A 12449-nucleotide genomic window follows, 5' to 3' on the forward strand; every position below is an offset into this window, starting at 1 on the left:
GGGCGGGGATGTCGTTGCTATGGCAAAGCAGCTGTACAAGGCCTTGATGTTGTACTCTGTTGGTGCAGGCCCCTAATGTGCAAGGAAGTTATCAAGGGCATTGCACTTCCAGCTTGTTTGTTCTGTGTGAGGTGGGGAGTATTGTAGGGGAGGGCAGGGAGGAGGTAGTGGTATTGAGTTTGTTGGCTTGGGACAGGCAAGTGGCAGGATGTCCTCTCTCCGTCAGTTTACAACCTACATTACGCAGCAGCTAGCAGTTGTGTGTATGTGTGTAATGGTATTGTTCACTAGGTTTGCTGGGTCATAGGTCACCAGGTCCCTCAGGCCAGCTGCCAATAGTCTCTTCCTGCCTCTGGAGCGTCCTGCGCTCATGGACTGACTGCCAAAACATAAAGGCATTTAGATTTACAATGTGGGAGAGTCATTTCTCTTAAAGGATCCAGGCTGTATAGGCAGCAAGTGGAGGTTGTACAGTAAGGCAACAAGGCTGCAGAAACAGCAACAAGGATTTTTAAGGAGGAATGTTGACCAAGGGATCAAATTGTCAGATAATGCTCCTCTTGTGAAGTACCTTTGTTAAATACAGACTTCTGGTCATAGATCTTTCAAATCCATCTGAAAGGCCAAGAAATCTCAACTGAGGGTCAACACTTCTGACAATCCGGCATTTCCTCCATACTATATTGAGTCTGGACTGACACTGACATCCACCACCTGATTCTGAGGACATTGAGAAAATCAGGCTGGGATACAATAAAAATGAGAGAAGTGCTTATAAATTTAATTTTGAATTGTGTACTGATCCAAAACCACAAGGGTTAAGAGAAACTTCCCTTTGTTCCTCTCGCGCTCTCTGCGTAAACCCAGAGGGCCAGAGAAAAAAGGAAATAAAACATCTTCCTTCACTGGCTTTGGGGAGCAAATTGGGACATCAATCCTGAGGTTGTGAAAAGTGCTAGATAAGTCCCTCCTCCCATCCTTTGACTGCTCTCTGTTCTGCCTGTGTGTCTTGTGCCTGTCCTCCTTGATGCTTTCTTTCTCCCTCTCCCTATTCCCCATGCCCCTCAACCAACATGCTTCTTTCTGATTATTTGAAAACATCCCCCGCCCTTCTGTATTGTCCCTATCTCTTTGTTTCCTGTTGATCTTTCTCTCTCCCCCTCTGTTCCATCCCCATCTCCTTCTCTCTATTCCCCTCTTATACACACTGTATTCCCTTCCTCATTTTCTTAGCACAGTGTCTCCCTCCTCTCTCCCAATCTGCTCCATTTTAAGGAAAATTCATTAAATTTGCAAATGTCATACAATGGTCCATCCCATCTTGTGTATTTCCAAATAGAGCTCTGGTATGTTCATTTCTAAGTATGATTTTTTAAAACTTCTTTTCCCCCTCTGACTGTTGTAAATTTCTATCCCTCATTTCTTTGTAAAGAGTATTCTCCTTATAGCCCTGAGGTAATTGGTGACCTGCTTATTCATTCACCGTAGTTTCAGCTCGATCACCAGTTGTCTCAGAGTGATGTGCTTTTTATTTAATTCAATAAAAGGAAACCAAAAAGCAAATCTCATTTTTCCTTCATTTTGTTTGTTTCCTCTTTGTCACCCTCCTCAATTACTGCTCTGTTCAGACTCCAGAATCACTCTTCCTCATTCAACTAAAGCACTACATCAGCATCCTCTATATCTGCGTCAGGTGAAGGCTTTGTCTACAGTGCTGTCTGTGCTAAATGTCCTGATCAACACCCAGACTTGGAAGAGGGAGGGAATGTTGACCATTTGTTTAATAATGACCACCCTACGAAAGTACCTTGGAATGTCTCAATGTGGAAAAAGAAGTAAATGCAAGACTAACTATCTGTGCAGTGCATCTGTCTTCCTACTGCGTGGTCTTAGGATGCTGCTGTAATAATGTGAGCAGCAGACAGGGATGGTTATCCCCCTAGGCATTCAGAAGGGAGAAAGAGAAAGCGAGTGGCGATTCAGTGGAGTGTATGGAACAAGGTTCTTGACCATTCTTTAATGCTTCTGGCCCTCTCTGGCCTCCTCATTAATAATCTGGCCTGACAGCAGAGACTGCTATGTTCCAAATGGAGACTTTTTAAAAAGAAATTAAATTCTTCCTTGGCACACTGGAGGATACATAGAAGAATGCGATTAACAGAAGACTTAGACTACAGGAAAGATGCACTTTGATATGCTGAATGGCCTTGCCTTTCCCTTGACTGTCTTATGTCCTTTCAGGTCACTTTTGTTAATCTTTCCTTGGACAGAATCTGTGCTGGAATTGGGGATATTGTGCCAGTCATGTAGAACCACCTGTCTAATCTCCCTGTGTCCTAACCCACTTGCCAATTAAAAACACTGATTTAAGCAGCAAGTTGTTTAGGAGCAGGGTGACCTATTTACAGCATTTCTTTTCCCAACTCCCATGTCAACGAACTGTTAAATCTTTGGAGTCCAAGAAATGTGAGTGAGTGAGTGTGACGTTCCATTTCAATGGCATGGGGCCAGAAAGTGAGGGAGGCCATTTGACTCATGTAGCTGATCCTGCCTTCCATCAGCCCAATTGCTCAACTCTCTTGTGAGTTTCTCAAAGGTTTGCCCCTATCTCTTGGCCTTCTGCTCCCAGCTATCTGTTTGTCAGGAAATGTACCCCTCTTCTCTCCCATCTGACCATAAGGTATAGGAGCAGTATTGAGAACCATTTGGCCAATCTGCTCCATTGTTTGATCATGGCTGATGGTTTTCAACCCCATTCTCCTGCCTTCTCTCCATAACCATTGATTCCCTTATTAACCAAAGAACCCATCCATCTCTGTCTGGCCCACACTGACTGGGCAATGAGCCAGAAAAAAAGGGCATTCAATGTGTTGAATAAGAATCTGGTTGCCTGTCTTCATGTCCTGCTTGACCATGTGAAATCCTTGTCTGAAAACATTCCTGTCCAGTGGCGTGGAATGTTTCACTGCATTAATGATGCTATTTAAATGCAGGTTGTTGTTATAAAACAATGCCTTTGACAACCTCAAAATGTCCAAGAGCTATAAAAGATACTCAGGCAAGAATTCCCCTGCTCTTCAAAACAATTACCTGTGAAACCATTTTCGTCCACCTCAAAGGGCAGGTGGGGTCTTAGTTAAATGTTTCACCCGAAATATAACATCTCAGACAGTACAGCACTCCCTCAATATTGTATGAGGACTGACTGTCTAGACTTTGTGCTCAAGTCTCTGGCTTGGGATTTGTATCATAATCTTCTGTCTGAGATGCCAGTGCTGCTGCCAACTAAACCACAGCTGACGCTTTTAAATTTTAAAAAAATTGGTCATAAAAAATAAGAAGCATTTAAGATGTAAGTAAGGATTAAATCATGGGATATGTGGCTTTGGAAAAAATTTCTTCATGAACGGATAATGGGTATTTTTAATTAACCATCAAGGCATTAGAGAGGATACGGAGGAGGTTTACCAGAGTGCTTCCAGAAATGAATGATTTCAGCTACATAGACAGACTAATTCTGGGATGGATTCTCATTAGAGCAGGAAAGGCTTAAAGTGTGATTTAGAAGTGGGGTTCAAAATCATGTGATCAAGTTTAGAAGAGGCAGTGGTGCAGTGGTATTGTCACTAGACTAGTCAACTTGATCCAGGCTGAGGGTGTATGGGTTTGAATCCCAATACAGCAGATGGTGAAATCTGAAATTCAGTTAAGAAATCTGAAATTAAACCAATTGCTATAAAACCCAGTCCAGTTCACTAATGTCCTTACCTGGTCTGGCCTACATGTGACTCTAGATCTGCAGCAACGTGGTTGAAGTTTAAATGACTCAACAAGCCATTTGCTACGCTGCATACTACACTCAGTTATGTCTAACTGCTATAATGTCTGTTAAAAGGAATGAATCGGCCAGTTTCAATGATACTTTACTGATCTTGCAAAGTTAGCCATCGTTAAAAAAAAAATCTGGGGCTAGTGCCTAAATTGAAAGAGCTGTTTCACAGACTCCTCAAGCAACAGCCTGATGGAGTCATTCTCACATAATCATACTGACACACACCGTCTCATACGACACCATCAATAACATAGGGTGGCAGCACAGAATATAGACTCAGAAGAAAGTTGCTCTGGAAGTCCCCTGTATGAATTCTGGATCGATGAAGTCTCATGGCATCAGGGCAGACATAAGTAAGGAAAATACATACTGATTACCAGCTATGTCATCCCCAGCCCCGCTGATGGATTAGTTTTCCTTCAAGGTACACAACACTTGGAAGACTCACTGAAGGTGGCAAAGGATGGGGATGGGCTGGTTGCATTCTAAAGGCCATAGCTGCTGATCTGACTTGTGGCAAGTGGTGAGAGAGCCAACAAGATGAGAAAATGTACTTGACCTCATCTTGACCAACCTATTTGTAGCAGATACAACTGCCCATAGAATGGGTAGGGGTGATCATTGCACATTGCTTGTGGAGACAAAGTCCTGCCTTCATGATGAGATGCTCTCAGGACTACCCACAGTGCTGAATGGAATAGATTTCAAGCAGATCTAGCAACTCAAGACTAGGTGTGTAGAAGGCATCTTGGGCTATTCGAGGCAGCAGACATCTGTAGCCTTGTGGCTGATATGACCCTACTCCAGCATTACCACCAAGTCAGGGGATGGACCCTTGTACAATGGAGAGTGCAGAAAGACATGCCAGGCGCAGCACCAGGCGTACCTAAAAATAACATGTTAATCTGATGAAGCCATTGGACAGGATTATTTGCTTGTTAAGCAGCATGCGATAAACAGGGCTAAGTGACCTACAATCAACTGATCAGATCTAAGCTCTCCAATCCTGCCACATCAAGTCAAGAATGGTAGTGAATGACTAACTCATTCGAGGAGGAATCTCCACAAATGTCTGCATCTTTAGTGATGGGTGAGCCCAGCATCTCAGTATTTACACCCATCCATTACAAGTACCTACAGCCAGACAAGATGTGTGGGACCCAGTGTCACAGGTACCAGTCTTTAGCCAATTTGCTTCATTCTGCATGATTAAAGAAACAGCTGGAGTTACTGAACACTGCAAAGGATAGGGGTCCTGCCAATATTCTGGCGTAGTGTCAAAGACTTGTGCTCCAGAACTAGCCATGGCCCTCACCAAGCTGTTCCTGCAGAGATACAGCACTGCCATCACTGACATCTACCAAGCATGTAAAATGCACTGGTACATCCTGTACACAAAAAAGGACAAATCTGACCATCAGTCTACTCTCAATCAATTAGCAAAGTGATGGTGTTGGGCTGGTAACTAACAGGTAACATTTGTGCCGCACAAGTTCCCTGACACGATCACCAACAAGAGAGAACTCAATCATCAACCTTTCTCATTCAATGGCATTACATCACGGAATCCTCTACAATCAATATCCTAGGGGATTACCATTGACCAAAAACTGAATGGACCAGTCATATAGATACAAGAGCAGGACAGAGACTGGGAATTCTACAATGTGAAACCATTCTCCCCTCTCCCCAGAGCCTGCCCATCATCTGTCAGGCACAAGTCAGGCACGTGATGGACTACCCTCCATTTGCCCTGGATGGGTTAAGCTCCAACAATACTCAAGAAGCTCGACTCCATCAAAGATAAAGCAGCCCATTTGTCTATCACCATATATAACACCTTCAGCATTCACTTCCTCTATCATCGAACCACAGTGGCAGCAGTGTGTACCTTTTACAACTCATGAAGACTCCTGCAACAGGATTTCCAAATCCAGTACGTCTACTACTGAGAAGAACAAGGGGAAGCAGATCTATGGAAATTTCCCTGCCATGCTCCACTGTGGTGTGGACCTACGTCACTGTACTTTCACTGTCACTAGGTCAAAATCCTGGAGTTCCCTCCCTAACAGTATTGTGGGTGTCCCTACACCACACAGAATGCAACAAGTCCGGAAGGCAGTTCGCCACTATCCCCTTCTCGATGGGCAATTAGGGATGGACAATAAATGTTTGTTTAGCCAGTGATGCATACATCCTGTGAATGAATAAAAATGATGAAAATGTTGATAGACTAAATAAGCAGAAGCTGCTTCCACTGGCAGGACGGTGGTAACCATAAAAAGACAGATTTATGACAACTGATAACCAGAGGGGAAGATAAGAAGGAACAGTGTAACGTTGTGATCTGATAGGGGCTGCCTAAAAGAATGTTGAAGTTCAACAGGAAATTTGAACAGGGAATTGGATAAAAACAGAGGAACAGGAGAAGGCCCGTTTAGCTCATCAAGCCCCCCCCCCCCCCCCCCCCCCCATTAATATAATCATGGCTGATCGAATACTTCAGTATCTTTTACTCAACACATCCCCACAACTCTGTACATCACTGGTAATCAGAAAGTTATCAATCAGTACCTTAAATATGCTCAAAGACTGAGTTTACACAGCTCTCTGTGGTAGAGAATTCCAAAGGTTCACCAGCTCAGAGTAAAATAATTTACCCACATCTCAGATCTAAGTAACATTCCCCCATCCCAATCTTTCAATGGTGCCCATAGACTCTCTAAACTAGACTCTCCAAATTGACTTAGACTCTCCAACCGTGGAAGTTTATCGACCTGCATCTATCCTTTCTATCCTTTTAAATATTTTGTGAGTTTCAATGGGACCATCTGTCATTTTTCAAAGCTCTAGGGAATACAGGGCTGATTTTCCCACAGTCTCACCATCCCAGGAATAAGTCTGGTGCACCTTTGTTCCACTCCCTGTAAGGCAATAATAACTTTGCAGGTGTGATCTAACTGAACTCCTATCCAGACAGGAAAAAGTTGCAAGGCCTCAGTGAAAGAGTGAGTTGAATGGGACTGTCCGGACTGTTTATTCAAAGTGCTGTCATAGGTGCTATGGGTAAAATGGCCTTGTTCTGTGCTGTATCGCTCTTTTTGGTTCTGTGCATCAAGTTGGTTGAGAGGGAGGGAGCAAGACAGAGAAAGGAATTGGTCTGACAACGCAAGCAGCTTGCTGAGAGAGGAAGTGGTTTAATGAAAAAAAACGACAACTTCTTCAGCTACGCAAAACTGCTTTTAAAAAAAAATTTCCAGCCACCTCGGAGACTTCCGCGCAGAAGGCGCTTCGTTTCGGTCAGGCCTTTTTACCGTGGGAACTAACGTGAGTATCTGCAGAGCTCAAGGTAGGATGGAACCCGGTCATCCCGTAACTAAATCAAACTAAACTGTCTTTGCTCTCAGTTAAAATAAATTAAACTCACATCAGGATTAAAATTACGGGTCTTTCTTCATTGTGTTGCCATAGGTAATCCAGGTGATCAAGGCCTACATGCAGGTCAAAGCCAAGCATATGGGCTTTTTGAAGACCTGTGAAAGGAGGGTGCTTGCATGGGGTGGGGGAATAATGAGCGAGAAGTCCCGAAGTTTCCTTTGACCACCCGACAGAACAGATTCAGTTTGCAATCTGACACAGTGAGGATGTGGGGATGAGGAGTATGGGATGGAGAGTGCCCTTGGAGGGTGGATGAGATTAAGCATTTAACAAGGTATAGAGAGAGAGATTCAGAGCAGATGGAGGTAAATACCACAAGAGGAGAGGACTAAATTTTCTGATTGGGCAGTATTCCCCCTGAACGGGTGGATGAATATAATTAAAATCTGTACAAGGGAATGAGAGGAAGTGAAGGTAAGATAGTTAGGTATCAATTTATATTTGCGATTTGCATTAGCCGTAACCCTCCATTACCACAATTATATTTCATAGGGAACTTTAAATGTAATAAAATGTACATGGGAGCATTATCAAATAAAGTGCAATCTGAAGCCACCAAAAGAGAGCTGACAATAGGTGATCAGTAGCTTGGTCAGGGAAGCAGGGGAATTTAAGAGGCATGTGAAAAGAGAGTGAAAAAAGATTCAGGAAATGTACGATTTAATGGCTTATAAACCTTGTTTGGTGTATATATAACAACAGCAAAAATAAAACTCCCCCAGTTTCTATTGCAGGTGCAAAAATACTATTTGGTATCTGTTGTTAAATATGTCTTCCATTTCAGTTTGACTGCCTGTTTTGAATTCAGGTCAGGCTCGATTTTGTTACCCCTACACACCGTTTTATTAGAACTGTCTGGTGGCGGATTCTCTATCTCCAGGTATTCCCAACTGGTCTTCCTCTTCACTCTGCCATTTTCATTTTTGTTTTCCAGCCATCTTATCTGCTAGCTTATCATTGTCCACGCCTTATTCATCTACCCCTTTCCAACGGGTTCTAGCAAATTGGTCCCATTTTCATGCCTGAGCCCAGATAGCAAGTGTCAGTGGGATATTTGACCTTGGGCATCATTGCAACACTTTTATCCCCCATATTGCATGTTGCCACTTACTGGCATATATCTGGAAGAAGAATGGGGCACACTATAACAGACTTTTGTTTTATTTCAGTACAAAGATATGGAAAACAGTTGTAGCAAACCTCCTCCCCCTTCCCAAATTGGTTTGGACAATTCAATAATATTCACCAGTAGCAAAGATCATTGGAACAGGAGAAAGCCATTCTGTCCCTTGAGCCTGTTATATTATTCAAAGTGATAATGCCTGATCCATATCTCAACTCTGCCTGACCATCCTTGGCTCCATATCCCTGACTATACTTGGCTGGCAAAAAAAAATTATCGATCTCAGGTTTAAAATGATTAATTGGGCTGGCAACTACTGCTTGTGGAGCAGAGTTCTGCATTTCTAACTGTAGTCTGTGAGAAAGAGTGTTTTTATTTTTTAATGGGATGTGGGTATAACTGGCAAGGCTGATATCTCTAATTGCCTTAGAATTAAATGATAGGAGCAGTTGAGAGTCTGGCACATGGCTGTGGGTCTGCATAGCTGTCCCTCTGAGTTTCTTATTGGCTGTGCAGGTCTCCAAGTCCTGTATGTGGCAACGACTTCCAGGACAGGAGGTCAATGCTGCGATCAGAATGCCGGGGCCAATCACCAAGCATGGAACCTTGGAGTGGTAGCCTAGAGGGAATGTTGTTCTGGAGTTACATGTAATTGACACTGGGCAATCGCTTTCTTCCCTAAGGGCTTTCGTGACTAGATTGGTTTTTGCAATAATCAATCTTAAGTTCCTGGTCACCATTACTGAGACTACTTTTACATCTCTGATTTATTGAGTTAAATTTAAATTCCATCAGCTACCATGGTGAAATTTGAACATGTGTCCCTGGAGCACTTGCCCTGGACCTGTGCGTTATGGTTCCAGTGACATTACCATTACACCACCATCTCCCTGCTTCCCAACCTCTCTGCTGGCTCTGGTTTTAAGGTTATGTTCTCTGATCTAACCTTTTCCCAACAACTGAAATAATTTATCTCTATTCAGCCTGTTAATTTCTGTTAAAGTTTCAAAGTTATAAATTGAAATATCCCTTGAGTTTTTGTTACTCCAGGGCATATAAATTTTGTTTACATAATTGCTCCTCATAACTTGACTCTTGGAGTCCTGGTAACATACTGGTGACTCTGTCTTCATTTTTGCTACGGTCAATAACTCTCTGCTGAGGTATAGTGCCCAGAACTCTCCAGTTACTCCAGGCATATTCAACCAGGCTGTAACTCAGTAAAACCAGCAAGAAATAACTGTCTCTATTCAGCAGTTTTAATGTTTTTGTAAATTCATTGATGGGATGTGGGCAATGCTGGCTGGACCAGCATTTATTGGCTGTTTCTCAGGGTTCTTGAAAAGGTGATGGTGAGATATCCCCTTGAGTGATGCAAGGAAACTCACAATATTGTTAAGGAGGAAGTTTCAGGTTTTCAATCAGCGACACTGAAGAAAAAATGATATATTTCCAAATCAGGATGTGGAGTTGTTTGGTGGGGAACTTGCTAATGGTGGTGTTCCCATGTATTTGCTGTCCTTGTCCTTCTAGATGAATAGTGGTTATGGTTTTGGAAGGTGCTGCCTGAGGAGCCTTGGTGAATTTCTGCAGTGCCTCTTGTAGATGGTACACATTGCAACTACTGAACGTTGATGATGGAGGGTACGAATGTTTGTGGATGTGGTGCCAATCAAATGGGTTGCTTTATCTTGGGTAGTGTCAAGCTTCTTGGGTGTTGTTGGAGCTGCACTCATCCAGGCAGGTGGGGATTGTGCATTGTAGATGGTGAGTGGGCTTTGGGGAGTCAGGAGGTGAGATAATTGCTGCAGGATTTCTAGCTTTTGACCTGCTCTTGTCGCCACAGTATTTATATGGCTAGTCCAATTCAATTGCTGGTCAACATCCTTATAACTGAAGTAAAGCCTCCTCCCATTTATAATCCAGCTCTCCAGTTAGAGACCAATATTTTATTTGCATTTTGATTATTTATTGTACCTGACTTACTACATTTTTGTGAGCTGTGTATATGTACCTCAAAATATCTTTGGAGCACCACTACTCCTAGCTTTAAACCTTTTAAAAATACATGCAGTTGTCCTTTTTTGGCTTAAAAGGCAAGTGATCAGGGTTTGGATCATCTGTGTATGTTAGAGAATAACATACCACAGCAGACCCAATACACATCATAGACAATTGCAGATTCTGTGTATGCTAATTGAGACTGGTAGACCCTGTGTATATTACTGAGAATGGCAAATCCTCTGTGAGTTGTTGAGAATGCCAGTTTCTGTGTATTTTATAGAGAATGGCAAACTCTATGTATGCCACAGAGAGTGGTAGCCTGTGTACATTACAAAAAAAAACGGGCAACTCCTGTGCATATTATAGGGGATGGTGACTCCTGTGTATATTGTGAGGAACAGCAGCTTCCATGTATACTGTGGGGAATGGAGGCTCCCTTATACTGTAGGGAATAGCATCTACCATGTATATTGTGGGGAATGATAGCTCCCGTGTCTACCTTGGGGAATAGTTTTTCCTGTGTACATTATAGAGAACAGCTAATAGCGTGATTAAGCAGGCCAATATTTCAAAATATAAAGTCTAGTTGCTGTGAATCCTGAGGTCAAATTGGGGTTAATTTACTGCACGGTTGATTGGCAGGTCCTTGTGAATACCAGTGAAAAACAGCAGGAAGTAACTATCTCCTACCAGCTTCTTTTTCTAATATCCTTCTGAAGCTTTGAAGTGTGGTGATGCTTTCAGAACTCACGGATAGATAAAGCGATGATCAAAGCAGATATTTGTCAATGGATTGTCACATTAATCCAAATGTAAACTTTGCTTGCCAGGATTTACAGAGAAGGGTTCCTGTGTCTTGTGCAGAGAACAGCAATCCCTATCTATATTGCAGAGAAAAGCAGTCCATTGTATACTACAGGGTGACCCCTGTGTCCGCGGAATCATTTTCTGTGATTTCAGTTATCTGTGGTTTACCACAGCCCAAACCTGTTATAGGGAATCTTCTGGAACCAGGGACCAGGACACTGCTGGGAAGGTATTTGTCCATTTAAAGGAATGGGCTCGCTCCTATGCATGGTTTCGGGCTTCCATGGCAGGTCTTGGAACATATCCCCCGCAGGTACGGGGGGGCAACTGTATGTAGAACAGATGACTTGGTGAATATTACATAGAACAGTGATCAAAAATTATGCTCTAACATCAGGGCCATCTCCTTTCTCCCCCCCCCCGAACAATCCAATAATTCTGTATTATGCAATATTATTTTATTAGCAATTAATATTTAAAGATGAAGGGAGGACTTACATTTCTATAGTATCTTTTATGACCTGAAGGTGTTCCAAAATGCTTTACAGTCAGCAAAGTATTCTTGTTACGTTGAAAATGCAGTTCCCATTTTGCTCACAGCAAGCTCCCACAAACAGCAGTGCGATAATGAACAGATCATCTGTTTTTCAATAATGTTAATGAAGGCTAAATATTGCTCCAGGGCACTGGAGAGATTTACTCTGTGCTCCGAAACATGTCGCTCTTGTGAAGGCATATGAGTCTGTGGGTTTAAAGTCTTGTCCTAAATTTGATATGCTCCCTCAGTCCTGGGATGAACCTAGTTTGTGCTGAGGTCTCTGAGGGTCTCTCAAGCCCCTGCCTTGCTGATTTAGTTAATGGCGACCTGGCGAGAGAGACATTATCATCTACTGAGCCATGATCTCTGTGCATTTTGTCCTACCCCTTTTTAACAAGGTGCCTCATCCTATTTTTAAAAAAATGATAGCACTTCTCTTTTACACCAAGTGATTAAGATGAGAGCATGATCTTGGTTGGCTCTTATTTTATATAGGGACAATTACTATGACTGTAGGCATTACTTAATCAGAGGTTAAAACCGACTGCCTGCTCCTTGCCTGAAGTAATTAGAACGAGGTCAGTCAGGTGGACCTCCTAGATTATGAGACAAAAATAGAAATTGATGGAAAAGCTCAGCAGGTCTGGCAGCATCTGTGGAGAGAAATCAAACTTAATGTTCAGGTCGAATGACCCTTCCTCAGAACT

The 12449-nt window shown here is 42.7% G+C and overlaps 1 protein-coding gene across 7 annotated transcripts in view; it reads left to right on the plus strand.

Annotated features, from left to right (window-relative positions):
* Positions 1-12449, plus strand: part of zmp:0000001168 (signal-induced proliferation-associated 1-like protein 2) — a 93358-nt gene that overhangs the window by 26614 nt on the left and 54295 nt on the right. Inside the window, exon 1 of one of the 7 annotated variants that reach the window (XM_060855816.1) lies at positions 7092-7159. The exons of 5 other annotated variants lie outside the window; for them this stretch is intronic. The gene's annotated coding sequence lies outside the window, so the exon portion shown is untranslated. Of the gene's footprint in view, positions 1-7091; positions 7182-12449 lie in introns of those variants that run through there. One more of the 7 variants, XM_060855815.1, reaches the window with a different exon arrangement.

This window comes from Hemiscyllium ocellatum, chromosome 46, assembly GCF_020745735.1.
Source record: "Hemiscyllium ocellatum isolate sHemOce1 chromosome 46, sHemOce1.pat.X.cur, whole genome shotgun sequence".
Classification (NCBI taxonomy): domain Eukaryota; kingdom Metazoa; phylum Chordata; class Chondrichthyes; order Orectolobiformes; family Hemiscylliidae; genus Hemiscyllium; species Hemiscyllium ocellatum.